Here is a 15,315-nt window from a genome sequence, read left to right as displayed (position 1 = left end):
TTTCCTTCTCTCCCCCTCACCCAGGAATCAAATATCTCTGATTCCAGTTTAGAGATTGCTACTTCCCTCACCTCCTATACATGCACACACACACACACACACACACACGCACACACACACACACACACACACACACACATACACACAAACAAACAACCACACACTCTCTTATCTTATCCCTATCCTTTTTGAAAAGGGCACATACAACCCACATGTACAAAAATATTAATAGCAGCTCTTTTTGTGGTGGCAAAGAGTTGAAAACAGAGGGGATGCCCATCAATTGGGGAATGGCTGAACAAGTTGTGGTATATGAATATAATGGAATACTACTGTGTTATAAGAAATGATGAGCAGGAGGACTTCAGAAAAACTTGGAAAGACTTATATGAAATGATGCTGAGTGAAATGAGCAGAACCAGAAAAACATTGTACATAGTAACAGCCACATTGTGCAATGACTGATTTTGACAAACTTAGCTCAGCAATGCAAGGATCTAAGACAACTCCAAAAGAGTCATGATAGAAAATTCTATCCACATCCAAAGAAAGAACTATGAAGTTTGAATGCAAATGAAAGCATGCTATTTTATCTCTTTTTCCTTTGTTGTTTTATTGCTTCATTCTTGTGGTTCCTCTCAATAGCTATAATTGTTCTTTACATCATGACTAATGGGAAAATATGCTTAATATGAATATATAAGTAGAGCCTATATCAGATTATATGCCATCTTGGAGAGAGGGGAGGAGAGAGAGAGGGAGAAAATTTAAAAGTCTAAATCTTATGGAAGTGAATGTTGAAAACTAAAAATAAATAAATTATTAGAAAAAAAGCACATAATTAAGAACTCTGTATCCCATCCCACCAAGTTTCATTGATTATAAATTTCAAGTTTTATCTAAACTTTATATCATCCTAATACATAAGGACAAATTGAACACTCAGTAGGTACTTAACAAATCATCATTTGTACATGTTACTAAAAAGTGTTATGTTTACTAGAATCCAGTAGCAAAAATAGAAGTACCATATTTTCCAGACACATGAGATTTTAACAGAGCTGAACTCCCTGCTTCTGTGCATTGGATGGTGTATTGAAAGTCTGGAGAAAACAGCATGTTACTCTGGAAGAGACCTAGATTTAGAAACTAAGGATCTGGATTCAAGTTAATCAATTAACACTTATTAAGTGCCTACTGTGTTCAGTGGTACTGTGCTGCCCTCAAGGAGCTTACAATCTGTTGGGGGAGACAACATGCAAACAAATACATTCAATGAGAGTTATTTATAAAACTAAAGTCAAAGGAATAATTAACAGAGGGAATTCACTAGAATTAAGAGGGGCTGGGGAAGGCTTCCAGTAAAAGAAAAGGTTTTAGTTGAAACTTAAAGGAAACTAGAGAGATTAGGAGGAGCATTGCAGGTATGGAGGACAGTCAAAGAAAACCCCTGAAGCCAAGAGGCAGTGTCTCGATCATACAATGGCCAGAAGACCAGTGTTACTGTACGGAAAAGTACATATTGGGGAATAATGTTCAAGAAGATTGGAAAGGTAGGATGCATCTAGGTTATACAAGGCTTTGAATGCCAAGTAGAGCACTTTGTATTTGATCCTGGAGGTGACAAAGAGTCCCTGGAGGTTATTGAGAATCGAGGTAACACAATTGGACTTGAGATTTAGAAAAATCTTTAGTGCCTGAATAAAAGATGGGTTGAAGTGGGGACAGACTTGAAGTAGGTAGACCCACCAGTAGGCTAATGTAATTATCTAGGCATGAGGTAATGAGGGACTGCACTAGAGTGGTGGCAGTGTCAGTGAAGAGAAGGGAGCATATTCAAGAAATATTGCAAATGTGGAATTGATAGGCCTTGGCAAAAGCTCAGATTGGATGGAAGATAACAGATAATAAGGAGTCCCATATGACTCTTGTGCTGCAATCCTTGGGAAACCAAGAGGATGGTGTTGCCATCTCTATGGAAATGGAAAATGAGAGGGGTAGAGTTTAAAGGGAAGCATAATAAGTTCTGTTTTGGACATACTGAGTTTAAGATGTTCAATGGATAGCCAATTGAAAAAGTCTGAAAGGCAGTTGGAGAGATGAGATTAGAGGTCAGCATAGAGGTGGGACAGGATAAGTAGATTTGAGTATCAACAGCAAAGAGATGATAATTAAAACCTTGAGAACTAATGAGATCACCAATTGAAGTATAAAAGGAGAAGAGAAGAGAAGAGTACCAAGGGCAGAACTCTGTGGGATACTACAGTTAAAAATTGTGATTGGGGAAGGGGGAGGGGTGGGAATCCAGCAAAAGAGACAAAGGAGGAGTGTTCAGATAGGTAGGAGGAGAATCAGGAGAGAGTGTTGTCCCAAAAACCTACAGAGAAAAGAGTATCAAGGAATAGAAGTAACAAATAGTGTCAAATGCTGCACAGAGGTCAAGGAGAATGAGGAGCATGGCACCTACTACATATGCCACCTTAAGCAAATAATTTTCTGGTCTCCTTTTCCTCATGTATCAAATAAAGGGATTGGACTAATTGACCTTTGATGTCTGTGTAAGCTCTAAACCTATGTGAAAAATCTCTCTATGCCCAACTTTCCCTCAGTATAAATGATAAAATGTTGGAAGTGAGAGTCTAAGCATAATGTAGTTTAATTTCTTCACTTTTTATATATAAAGAAATTGAAGTTGGGGTGGAGTCAGTGAGGGTTAGAGAAGTGGCTTGTCTCACATCATACACATTCAGCAGAGATGCATTTAAAACGTCATTTTTCTCTTGCAAATGAAATGTGCTTTTTTAAAAATAGTCCACAAATAATAATAATAAAAGAAAATATGATCTTTTATATTCTATTTTTTTGATCAGTTTTGTGATGGTAATGAGGTAGTCCTTTGTTGAATATTGTTCAAAAGAGCCTATTTTCTCTCTTAATGAATTTTTTCAGATTCCAATATAAATGGCCAATGAATACTCACAAGAAACTGATTTAATGGAGTCTGATCCCCATTGGAACAGACTGTCATACATGCATACTATAAAGTTTTAAAAAATTATTTTTGTATTATTAATAAAAGGAATAAGTAGTATTTAATAAAAATATCACTATACAGCTATGTACCCACTGCTTTCACTCTACTCAAATTGCCCCTAAACAGTGTATAGACATGTTCCAAACCAAGGAGTTCCAAGAAAGACACAATCCATTTATTTATTTTCTTCAAAATCTCTTTTCTAATCAGCAGAGTATCAATAACAACAAAATATCAATAATAAGAAAATAGCTAATATTTATATAGCAACATAAATTTTGCAAAGCACTTTACATATGCCATTTTATTTGTTGTTCACAACAACCCTGTGAAGTAGATGTTATTATTATCCCCATTGTATAGATAAGCAAACTGAAGTGAATAGGGATTAAGTGACTTACCCAAGATCACAAAGCTAGTAAGTATCTGCGGTAGGATTCAAAATCAGTTATTCCTAATTCAAATTACAACATTATATACTGTGCCACCACCTAGCTGTCCAGCTGCTAAGTCTAACCACAACCATAACTAGTATGGTTTAGTAGGTACAGCACCAAACTTGGAGTCAGGAAGACTTGGATTCAAATCCTATGCAGTACACTTACTGGCTGTGTGACCCTAGGCAAGTCACTTCTATCCCCACTCTTTCATTATTTTATATGTGTATGTATACATGTATATATACACATATTTCTACAACTATATGTATATATATATATATATTACAATTATAATACACATGTTTTATAATTACACCTAAAACACCTTCAATTCAACATGCAGAAATCCTTATCTTTACCTCTAAAGTTCCCTCTCTTCTTAACTTCCCTATTACTGTTGAGGATATCACCAGCCTCCCAGGCATATAGGCTCACAATGCAGGTGTCATTCTCGACTCTTCAATTTCTCTTGTCCCCTCCATCCAATTATATTGCCAAGTTCTATCACTTCTACCTTCACAAAATCTCTGGTAGATTTCCGCTGCTATCCTCTGGCATTGCTGTCACAACAGTGCAGGCCCTCATCACTTCATACATGTCCTGTTGAAATAGCTTGCCAATTGGTGTCCCTGCCTCAAGTGTCTTCCTACTCAAAACTATTCTCTACTCAGCTATCAAAGTCATATTCCTAATGTATAGGTCTGATCATGTTACCCCTTTTTTCTAAAATTTATTTTATTTTCAATTCACAAAACAAAACAAGTTTTTCCATAACACAGTATAATAAAAAAAAAATGATTTCACGTGAAACTTCAAATCTACCACGTACAACTTGCTATTTCCACCAAATATATAATAAAGTTATTATGTAAATTTATTTTTTCCCTTTTTTCCCTTACTTCCCCTATTCTAGAGATGGCTGCAATTAGACACAAATACACATACATATGTAAAATTATTCTATTTATCAGTTCTTTCTCTAGATGCAGATAGCATCTTTCTTCATATGTCCTTTATTTTTATTTTGTTTATTTATAATAGTCAAAATGATTTATTCACTCAAAGTCATTCTTAAAACAATAAGTTGCTGTTACTGTATACAATGTTCTCTTGGTTCTGTTCACTTAGCTCTTCATAATTTCATGCAAATCTTTCCATGCCTTTCCAAAATCAGAGCTCACCATTTCTTATAGCACAGTGTTCCATCACAACTATACGCTACAACTCATTCGGCCATTCCTCAACTGATGGGAATCCCTGAAATTTCTAGTTCTTTGCCACCACAAAGAGAGTTGCTATAAACATCCCATTCATATTCAAAGTTATAATTACTATTTGTGAATTTCCCTCCATCTTATTTTTATTCATTATTTTCTTTCTCAGCCTCTCTTTTTACCCTATCCCTGTTGCCTTATTTCTTTCTTCATCCCTCCACTCTCCACTTCACCCATCCCTCCTAGAGTCCTCTTCTATCCCCTCCCCCACCCCCAATCTCAATCCACACACACCTCCAAAAGTACCTTCATGCTCTCCCTCCATTCTCACAAATCCCAAATCATACAACCCTGCAAAAAGTCCCTCCTCCACCATATCCCCCAGTTTTTTCCCCTCTCTACATGTTCAGAAGACTTCTACACAATGTACACATTGCTTTCTCCTCAATTCAGATGAGAGTAAGGTTTCAACATTGCAGCCCTCCACTCCCCACCTGCTCCATCTCTTTATATTAGTTCTCCATTTCATGCTCCATTATTATAATCAAATTGTTCCCTTGGGGCAGCTAGGTGGCATAGTGGATAGAGCACCAGCCCTGGAGTCAGGAGTACCTGAGCGGCCTCAGACACTTAATACTTACTAGCTGTGTGACTCTGGTCAAGTCACTTAACCTCAATTTCCTCACAAAAAAAATATAAAATGAAATTGCTACCTTTTACCATTTCCTACCCATTTTTTTTTTAAGAATCATGTCATCATATACAACTTAGATCCAACCTCTTTTTTTTCAAGCTACCATAGTAATGAGGATAGTTTTAAGAATCTGATAACATTTTCATATATATAGTAAACAGTTTGACTTTCTAGAGTGCCTTATAGTTAATCTTTAATGTTTTCCTTATAATCCTCTGGATATTTTATATTGAATTTTTCATTGAGTTCTAGTCTTTTTGTTACAAATACCTGAGAGTCTTTCCGTTTGTCAAATGTCCAATTTTTTTTTCCTTTCAGGGTTATATTCAACTATGCCGGGTAAATTATTATTGGACACAACCCCAGCTCTTTTGCTCTTTAAAATATAATGTTCCAAGACCTACAGTCTTTTAGAGTAGAAGGTGCTAGGTCTTGTGAAATCCTGACTGTGTTTCCACATTATTTAAATTGTTATTTTCTTATTGCTTGCTATACGCACATACATACACATACACATATACAAATACATATACACATACATATGTGTGTGTCAGTGTTTTTTTGTGTATTTCTATTTTACTCTCTTGCTTTAGAACTTTAAGGCTATTTTCCTTAATAATTTCTTGTAATATTGTATACAGATACTTTTTTTATTGCTTTAACTTTTAGATAGTCTAACAATTCTTATATTGTCTCTCCTCGATCTGTTTTCCAGATCAGTTGTTTTTCTAATGAGATGTTTCAGATTCTCTGTTGTTTTCCAGTTTTATCATTTTTTGGTGTCTTATAATGTTATTCAACTCCTCTTCCCCAATTCTAGTTTTCAAGGAGTTATTTTCTTAATATTTTGGACTTCTTTTTACAATTTTCTTTTCATATTTTTCTTAGATTACTTTTATTTTTTTTTCATATTTTTCCCTCTATCTTTTCTATTTGATATTTTAATTGTGTGTAAGTTCTTCAAGGAATCTTTTTGTGACTATTTGATGTTACTCTTTGGGGTAGGAGTTTTTTGTTTTGTTTTGTTTTGTTTAACCTCCCTATCTTCCTCTGAATATGAACCTAGATTTTCTTCTATGCCAAAGTAGTCATCTATGGTCAATTTTTTTCATTTGCTTACTCATTTTTAAATTTTTATTTTGTTTTATTTTAGTAGCTTATTATTATGATCAGTTTTTAATCCGATTTTGTGAGTAATGAGGCCTCAGATCCTCCTTACAGTTATTTTCTAAATTTTTTCCTGGGCTCAATCTCAAGGACCATTCTCTTCTCCTTAGGCACAATTAGGGCTTCCAGCTATGCCATCCAAAACATGTTCTTGCCTTGGGTCATACTGGGCTTGTGCTCACTCCTCATTTCTCTTCACCCAAGGCCACAGTTGGGGCTTGTATGTGGTCAACATCCCTAAGCCTAGCTTCCAGAAATAGGAGCACTCAGCCATCTGCTGTTCCTTAGATGAAAGTCTGTGAGGTAAAAGTTAATGAGATGAAAGTTCCTGAGGCCCTGAAGTGAAAGTCAGTTAGATGAAATTTCTTAAGTAGGTGAGTGACAATATTTGAGGTGAATTTCTTGTCATCTTCTCAATGGAAGTGTTCCAGGGCTTGCTGTTTGTTGATTCAGTGGAGTCAGCCTGGGGAGTCTACACTTCACTAAGGCCAAACTTCAGCTCCTGGAGATCCTGTCTTTTCTGAGGTTCTGTCAAGTGGTTTTAGGAGGACTATTGCTTTATCCTCTTTGTATTTGATGTTCTACATTCATTTTGTGGCAATTTTTTGTCTGTAGATGAAATCTGGAGAGTCTAGACATTTCTGACCTACTCTGCCATCTCCCCAAAATGCCCCTTGTTATCCCATTTTTTTAAGGTATGTACTTTCTTATTAATTTATTTTGAATTATCAACAATCACTTCCATAAGCTTTTGAGTTTTAAATTTTTCTCCCCTTCCCTCCCCATGACAGCATGTAATCTGATAAAGGCTATACATATACATTCCTATTAAACATATTTTCACATTAGTGATGTTGTAAGGAAGAATTAGAACCAATAGGAGGAACCACAAGAAAGAGGAAACAAAACAACAGAAGAAAAAAAAATAGCAAAGAGTATGCTTCAATTTGCATTCAAACTCCATAGTTCTTTCTTCTTTGTGGATAGCATTTTCCATCACAAGGCTGTTGGAAATGTCTTAGATCCTTGTATTGCTGAGAAGGGTTTAGTCTATAAATATTAGTCATCTTGCAATGTGGCTGTTATTGTGTACAACATTCTCCTGGTTTTCTCACTTCACTCAGCATCAGACCATACAAGTCTTTCCAGGTTTTTCTGAAGTCAGACTGTTTATCATTTCTTATATTATTCCATTACATTCCCATACCACAACTTGTTCAGCCATTCCCCAATTGATGGGCATCTTCTCAATTTCCAATTCTTTGCCACCACAAAGAAGAGCTGCTGTAAATATTTTTGTACATGTGGGTCCTTTTCCCATTTGTATGATCTCTTTAGGATATAGCCCTGGGAGTGCTATTGTTGGATTGAACGGTATACACATTTTTATAGCCCTTTGGCGTAATTCCAAGTTGCTCTCCAAAATGGTTGGATTAACTCACAACTCCACCAACAATGCATTAGTGTTCCAATTTTCCCACATCGTCTCCAACATTTATCATTTTCCTGTTTTCTCATGTTGGCCAATCTGATAAGCATGATGTGGTACCTCAGAGTTGTTTTGATCTGCATTCCTCTAACCAATAGTGATTTAGAGCATTTTTTCATATGACAATAGATGGCTTTAATTTCTTCATCTAAGAACTGCCTGTTCATATCCTTTGACCATTTATCAATTGGGGAATGACTTGTAATCTTATAAATTTGATTAATTCTCTATGTATTTGAGAAATGAGGCCCTTATCAAAGAGACTGGTTGTAAAAATTCTTTCCCAATTTTCTACCTTCCTTCTAATCTTCATTGCACTGGCTTTGTTTGTGCAAAAACTTTTCAATTTAATGCAAAGTTATCCATTTTGCTTTTTGTAATGTTCTCTATCTTCTGTTTGATCGTGAATTCTTCTGTTCTACATAGATCTTATAGGTAAACTATTCCTTGTTCTCCCAGTTTGCTTGTTGTGTCAGCCTTTATATCTAAATCATGAACCCATTTTGACTTTATTTTGGTGAATGGTGTGAGATTTTAGTCTATGCCTAGTTTCTGACATCCTTTTTTTGAGTTTTCCCAGCAGTTTCTTTTTTTCAAAAACTGGGTTCTTATCCCAGAAGCTGGGGTCTTTGGGCTTATAAAATAATAGATTACTGTAGTCATTGACTACTGTGTCTTGCATACTTAACCTATTCCACTGAACCACCACTCTTTTTCTGAGCCAGTAGCAAGCAGCTTTGATGGTTGCTGGTTTATAATACAATTTAAGATCTGGAATTGCTAGACCACCTTCCCCTGCATTTCTTTTCATTAGTTCCTTTGATATTCTGGATCTTTTGTATTTCCAAATGAATCTTGTTATTATTTTTTCTAACTCTACAAAATAATTTTTGGTAGTTTGATTGGCATGGCACTGAATAAGTAAATTAGCTTATTTAGAATTGTCATTTTTATTATATCAGCTCAGCCTACACATGAGCAAATGATGTTTTTTCCAATTATTTAGATCTGATTTTATTTGTGTGAAAAGTGTTTTGTAATTGTGTTCATATAGTTCCTGTGTTTGTTTCGGGAAGTAGACTCCTAAATATTTTCTAATGTCTACAGTACCTTTAAAAGGAATTTCTCTTTCTATTTCTTCCTGTTAGGCTTTGTTGGTAATATATAGAAATGCCAGTGCATTTATTTTGCAGCCTGCAACTTTGCTAAAGTTGTTTACTATTTCAAGTAGTTTTTTTTTGATTCTCTAGGATTCTCTAAGTATATCATGTCATCTGCAAAGAGTGATAGCTTTGTTTCTTCTTTGCCTATTCTAATACCTTCAATTTCTTTTTCTTCTCTTATTGCTAAAGCTAAGTTTCCAGTAATATTGAATAACAGTGGTGATAATGGACATCCTTGTTTCACCCCCTGGAAATGCTTCTAGCTCCCATTACATATAATGCTTGCTGAAGGTTTTAGTAGATGCTATTTATTATTTTAAGGAAGACTCCATTTATACCTATGCTTTCTAGTGTTTTTAATAGGAATGGGTGTTGTATTTTATCAAAAGCTTTTTCTGCATCTATTGAGATGATCATGTGGTTTCTGTTGGTTTTGGTGTTGATATGCTCAATTATGCTGATAGTTTTCCTAATATTGAACCAGCCCTGCATTCCTGGTATAAATCCTACCTGGTCGTAGTGTATTATTCTTGTGATAAGTTGCTGTAATCTATTTGCTATATTTTGTTTAAAATTTTTGCATCTATATTCATTAGAGAAATTGGTCTATAATTTTCTTTCTCTTTTGACTCTTCCTGGTTTAGGTATCAGCACCATATTTGTATCATAAAAAGAATTTGGTAAGACTCCTTCTTCACCTATTTTCCCAAATAGTCTATATAGTATTGGAATTAATTGTTCTTTAAATGTTTGATAGAATTCACTTATAAATCCATCTGGCCCTGGAGATTTTTTCCTAGGGAGTTCATCAATGGCTTGTTCAATTTCTTTTTCTGAGATGGGGTTATTTAAGTATTTTACTTCCTCTTCTGTTAATCTGGGCAATTTAATTTTTGTAAATATGTATCCATTTCACTAAGATTGTCAAATTTGTTGGCATAGTTGGGCAAAATAATTCCTAATTATTGTTTTAATTTCCTCTTCCTTGGTGGTGGAAGCACCCTTTTCATTCTTGATACTGGTAATTTGGTTTTCTTTATTCTTTTTTTTTTAAATTAAGTTAACCAAAGGTTTATCTATTTTATTGGTTTTTTCATAAAACCAGCTCTTAGTTTTATTTATTAGTTCAATAGTTTTCTTAATTTCAATTTTATTAATTTTTCCTTTGGTTTTCAATATTTCTAATTTGGTGTTTTTGAGGATTTTTAATTTGTTCTTTTTCTAGTTTTTTTAGTTGTATGCCCAATTCATTGATCTCCTCTTTTTCTATTTTATTTATGTAAGCATTTAGAGATATAAAACTTCCCCTAAGAACTGCTTTGCTGCATCCCATAAGTTTTGGTATGTTGTCTCATTATTGTCATTCTCTTGAATGAAATTATTGATTTTTCTATGATTTGTTGTTTGACCCAATCATTTTTTAGGATTAGATTATTTAGTTTCCAATTATTTTTAGTCTATCTTTCCATGGCCCTTTATTACATATAATTTTTATTGCATCATGATCTGAAAAGGATGCATTTAATATTTCTGCCTTTCTGCATTGGATTGTGAGGTTTTTATGCCCTAGTACATGGTCAATTTTTGTGTATGTGCCATGTACTGCCAGAAAAAAGTATATTCCTTTCTATCCCCATTCAGTTTTCTCCAGAGGTCTATCATACCTAACTTTTCTAATGTTCTATTCACCTCCTTAACTTCTTTCTTGTTTATTTTGTGGTTTAGATTTATCTAGTCAGAGAGGGGAGGTTCAGGTCCCCACTAGTATAGTTTTGCTGTCTATTTCTTCCTGTAACTCCGTGAACTTCTCCTCTAAGAATTTGGATGCTATACCATTTGGTGCATATATGTTTAGTAATGATATTACTTCATTGTCTATGGTGCCTTTTAGCAGGATGTAGTTTCCTTCCTTATCTCTTTTGATTAGATCTTTTGCTTTTGCTTTGTCTGAGATCAGGATTGCTACCCCTGCTTTTTTTACTTCAGCTGAAGCATAATATATTCTGCTCCAGCCTTTTACCTTTACCCTGTGTGTGTCACTCTTTTTCAAATGTGTTTCCTGTAAACAACATATTGTAGGATTATGGTTTTTAATCCATTCTGCTATCTTTCCATTTTATGGGAGAGTTCATCCCATTCACATTCACAGTTATGATTACTATCTGTGTCTTTTTCTCCATCCTTCCCCCCTCCCCATTTATGCTTTTCTTTCTCCTTTTCCTTTCCCCCTCACTAGTGTTTTGCTTTTGACCACCTCCTTCAGTCCCTCCTCCTTTATTATCCCTTTCCCTTTTCTTCCCCTTTACCCTTACTGCTTCTTCCCTCCCTTCTATCCCCCTCCCTTTTCTTTCCCCTTTTCCCTCCTACTGCCTATAGGGCAAGTTAGATTTATATACCTAACTGATTATGTTATTCCCTTCTTGAGCCAAATCTGATGAGAGTAAGGTTCAAACAATGCTCACCCTCCCTTCTTTCCTCTCTGCTGTAATAGGTTTGTGTCTTTTCCTGTAATGTAATTTACCCTTGTCTGCCTCCTCCTTTCTCAGTACATTTTCTAAGATCAGATTAATCCACTTACTTGGATCCATTTAACCCACTTGATTAGATTTTTTTTATCATTACATCAAAGTCAACTAATATCCACCCCTTTATGTATACTCCTTTAACATGGTGTAATAACAATACAGTTCTCAAGATTGCAAGTGTCATTTCCCTTGTAGGGATGTAAACAGCCCTTATTAACAACATATTGTATCTTTCTGTCCCATTTACCTTTTTATGTCCTTCTTGAGTTGTACTTGAAGATCAAATTTTTTGTTGAGCTCTGGTCTTTTTATCAGGAAGTTTGGAAGTCCTATTTCATTGAATATCCATCTCCTCCCTTGAAAAGATGCTCATTTTTGCTGGGTAGTTGATCCTTGGTAATCCAAGCTCCTTTGCCTTATGGAATATCATGTTCCACCTGGTCTTTTAATGTAGAAGCTGCAAGGTCCTGTGTAATCCTGACTGTGGTTCCATGATATTTAAATTGTTTCTTTCTGGCTGCTTGCAGCATTTCTCTTTCATCTGGTAATTTTGGAATTTTGCTATTATATTCCTTGGCATTTTCAATTTGGGATCTCTTTCAGGGTGATGTGGATTCTTTCTATGGTTATTTTCCCTTCTGGTTCTAGGACTTCAGGGCAGTTTTCCTTTATGATTTCCTGAAAGATACTGTCCAGGCTCTTTTTTTCATCATGATTTTCAGGTAGTCCAATAATTTTTAAATTGTCTCTCCTGATGATTTTCCAGGTAGTTGTTTTACCATGAAGGTATTTTATTTTCATTTTTTTTTTGTTTCTGTTTGACTGATTCTTGCTCTCTCATAGAGTCATTAGTTTCCATTTGTCCAATTCTATTTTTAACAGATTGTTTTCTTCTGTTAGTTTTTGTACTTCCCTTCAATTGGCCAATTGTTTTTTAGGGACTTGTTTTCTTCAGTGTATTTTTTTTCCAATTGGCCAATTGTATTTTTAAGGACTCTTCTACCTCTCTCATTTGACTTTAAAATCCTTCTTGAGCTCTTCTAAGAACGCTTTTTGGGCTTCAGACCAGTTCATAGTCCCTTTTGAGGTTGCAGATGTGGGTTTGTTGACAATGTTGTCCTCTTCAGAATGTCTGCCTTTATCTTCATTCTTCTCAATCTATGGCATGTTTCTTTTTATTCATGGTGTTTCCTTATTCCTTGGCCTTTAAAGATATTGAGCTCTCCTGCTGGGGAGTGGAGGGCACTGACCCAACCTTCTTGTGTTGGGAGCCTAGGTCTTGGTTACTGGCTTTGTTTGCTGGGGACTCCAATGTTGGCAATTGGAGACTGTAGGGTTCTGGTAGTTTACCTGATGTTGGGCTGGAATCAGCAAGGCTGGAACTCTCAGGCAACTCTAGGTTGCCTGCTTTTCCTTTCCTTTGTCTTTCTTCAGCTCATTTCAAATGGATGTTGCAGGGTGTTTAGTCACCTGGGTCCCTTTGTAATGCTGCTTCCCTTGTTTTTGCTGAGACTACTGTAGAATGCTGAGGCACCTGGTGGTTTTCTGAGCTGGTTTCCACTGGTTCCCACACCCTCACTGAGGCACTCAGGGGTCCAGATGTTGATGTTTCCCTGCTCTACCACCTGGGTTTCAGGATCTCCTCCTGGTGTGCTGAGGTGGGGCTTTCTGCTAGCTTTCTGGGAGGCCTCCAATTGTGTACTGCTCCCCTTCCCCCAGGTCAAGAGGGGCCTTTCCCATTAATCCCTCAAGCTATCTGAGCTACTGGACTGCTACACCCTGTTTTTCTTCTGGTTCAGCTGTTCCAGGGTTTTTCCTGGAGTGATATTTTCTGTGCTTTCACAGGTTGATATGGGAGGGTGAGAGCAACTTTCTTTTTACTCCACCATCTTGGCTCCCAGAGGTATGTACCATTACCCCCCCCCTTTTTTTTTTCAATAAACTTCAGTGTCCTTCTATTACTGCTAGGATCAAATTTAAAATACTATGTTTCACTTTTATGGCCTTTCATAATCTAGCCCTGTTCCTCCTTTCTAGTCTTCTTATATTTTACTCCCCTGTATGTACATTTGTATGATCCAATAACACTGGCCTCTTTGCTGTTCCTTTCACAAAACTTTCCATCTCCCAACTCTAGGCATTTACTTTTTACTTAATATATACATATACAAATATGAAGCCTGTTATGTAAACATGCATGTAAACATACACACATATATATACACATCAAATATATGTATGTATGTGTATATATATAATGTGTATGTATGTATGTATATGTTGAAGAATTCTTTTTTTTCTCTCCCACTTACCCCAGCTACTGAAAAGTAATAAAGCTAAAAAAACCAACAACAACACATACTGTTATCACATAAACACAGTTAAGCAAAACATGTTACCACATTTATCACATCCAAAAATCAATTTCTTAGTTCATCATCTCTCTATGAAACCTCTTTATCCACACTCTAGCATCATAATTGGTTATTTACTTGAACTGAGCTTTTGTCTTTCAAAATTGTCAGGTTTTATGATATTGACTATTTAGTATAAACTACTTTCCTCATTCTGCTTGCTTCACTCTGCATCCATTCATAAAAACCTTTCCATGTATGTCTGAGGCCATTTTTTACCTTAGCATAATAATATATTTTTTACATTCATCTACTACAATTTATTTTCAATTATGCAATTGATCCACTTAGTTCCCAGGTTTATGCCACCATAAAAAGGGCTTCTCTAAATATTTTCCTGCATATAGGACCTTTTCCTCTTTCTTTGATCTCTTTGAGATACAGATCTAGCAGTAGAATAACTGGATCAAAGGGCATGCACTTTTTAGTAATTTTGTGTGGGGGGGGGCATAATCCTAAATTGCTTTCCAGCATAGTTAGATCTATTCAGAACTCCATAGTATTTGGTAAAATCTGTTAGGAAAACCAGGTAGTATTGTAGCACAAATTAGATTTAAACCAACACTTTATACTGTATAGTAAGCTAAGCTTCAAGTGGATATATGACTTAATATACAAAGGTCTCATCATTAAGAAATTAAATAAAAAAGAAGAAATCACTTAGCAAATCTATGACTAGGGGAAGAGTTCATTGTCAAACAAGGGATTGATCTCAGCAGATAAAATTAATAACTTTGATTGTATAAAGCTTAGCAGAGTTGTTTTGATTTGTTTGCTTTCCTCAAACAAATCCAATACAGTTAACATAAGAAGGGAGATATTTAACTGGGGAAAAAATCTTTGTAGCAAGATTCTCTGATTAAAAATATAATTTCCAATTAACCAATTCAAAATCATCAGAACAAAAGCCATAACTTAATTGATAAATGATCTAAAACTATAAACAGGCAGTTCTCAATGGAAGAAACCTAAGCACTCTGTAGTCATAAGGAAAAAAGTCTCAATTGCTAACAATTAGAGCAATGCAATCTAAAGCAATTCTGAGGTTTCACTTTATATGTATTAGTTTTTCAAAGATGATAAAAAAAAAAGACTTCTATTTTTTGCTGGCTTTCCCCGCTTTCTGGAATGTCCTCTATCCTTAACTCTGCCTCCTGACTGACCTGCTTTCCTTC

Source organism: Phascolarctos cinereus, unplaced genomic scaffold (genome assembly GCF_003287225.1).
Source record: "Phascolarctos cinereus isolate Bilbo 61053 unplaced genomic scaffold, phaCin_HiC Scaffold_5;HRSCAF=322, whole genome shotgun sequence".
Taxonomy (NCBI): domain Eukaryota; kingdom Metazoa; phylum Chordata; class Mammalia; order Diprotodontia; family Phascolarctidae; genus Phascolarctos; species Phascolarctos cinereus.
This window is presented reverse-complemented; position numbering follows the sequence as displayed.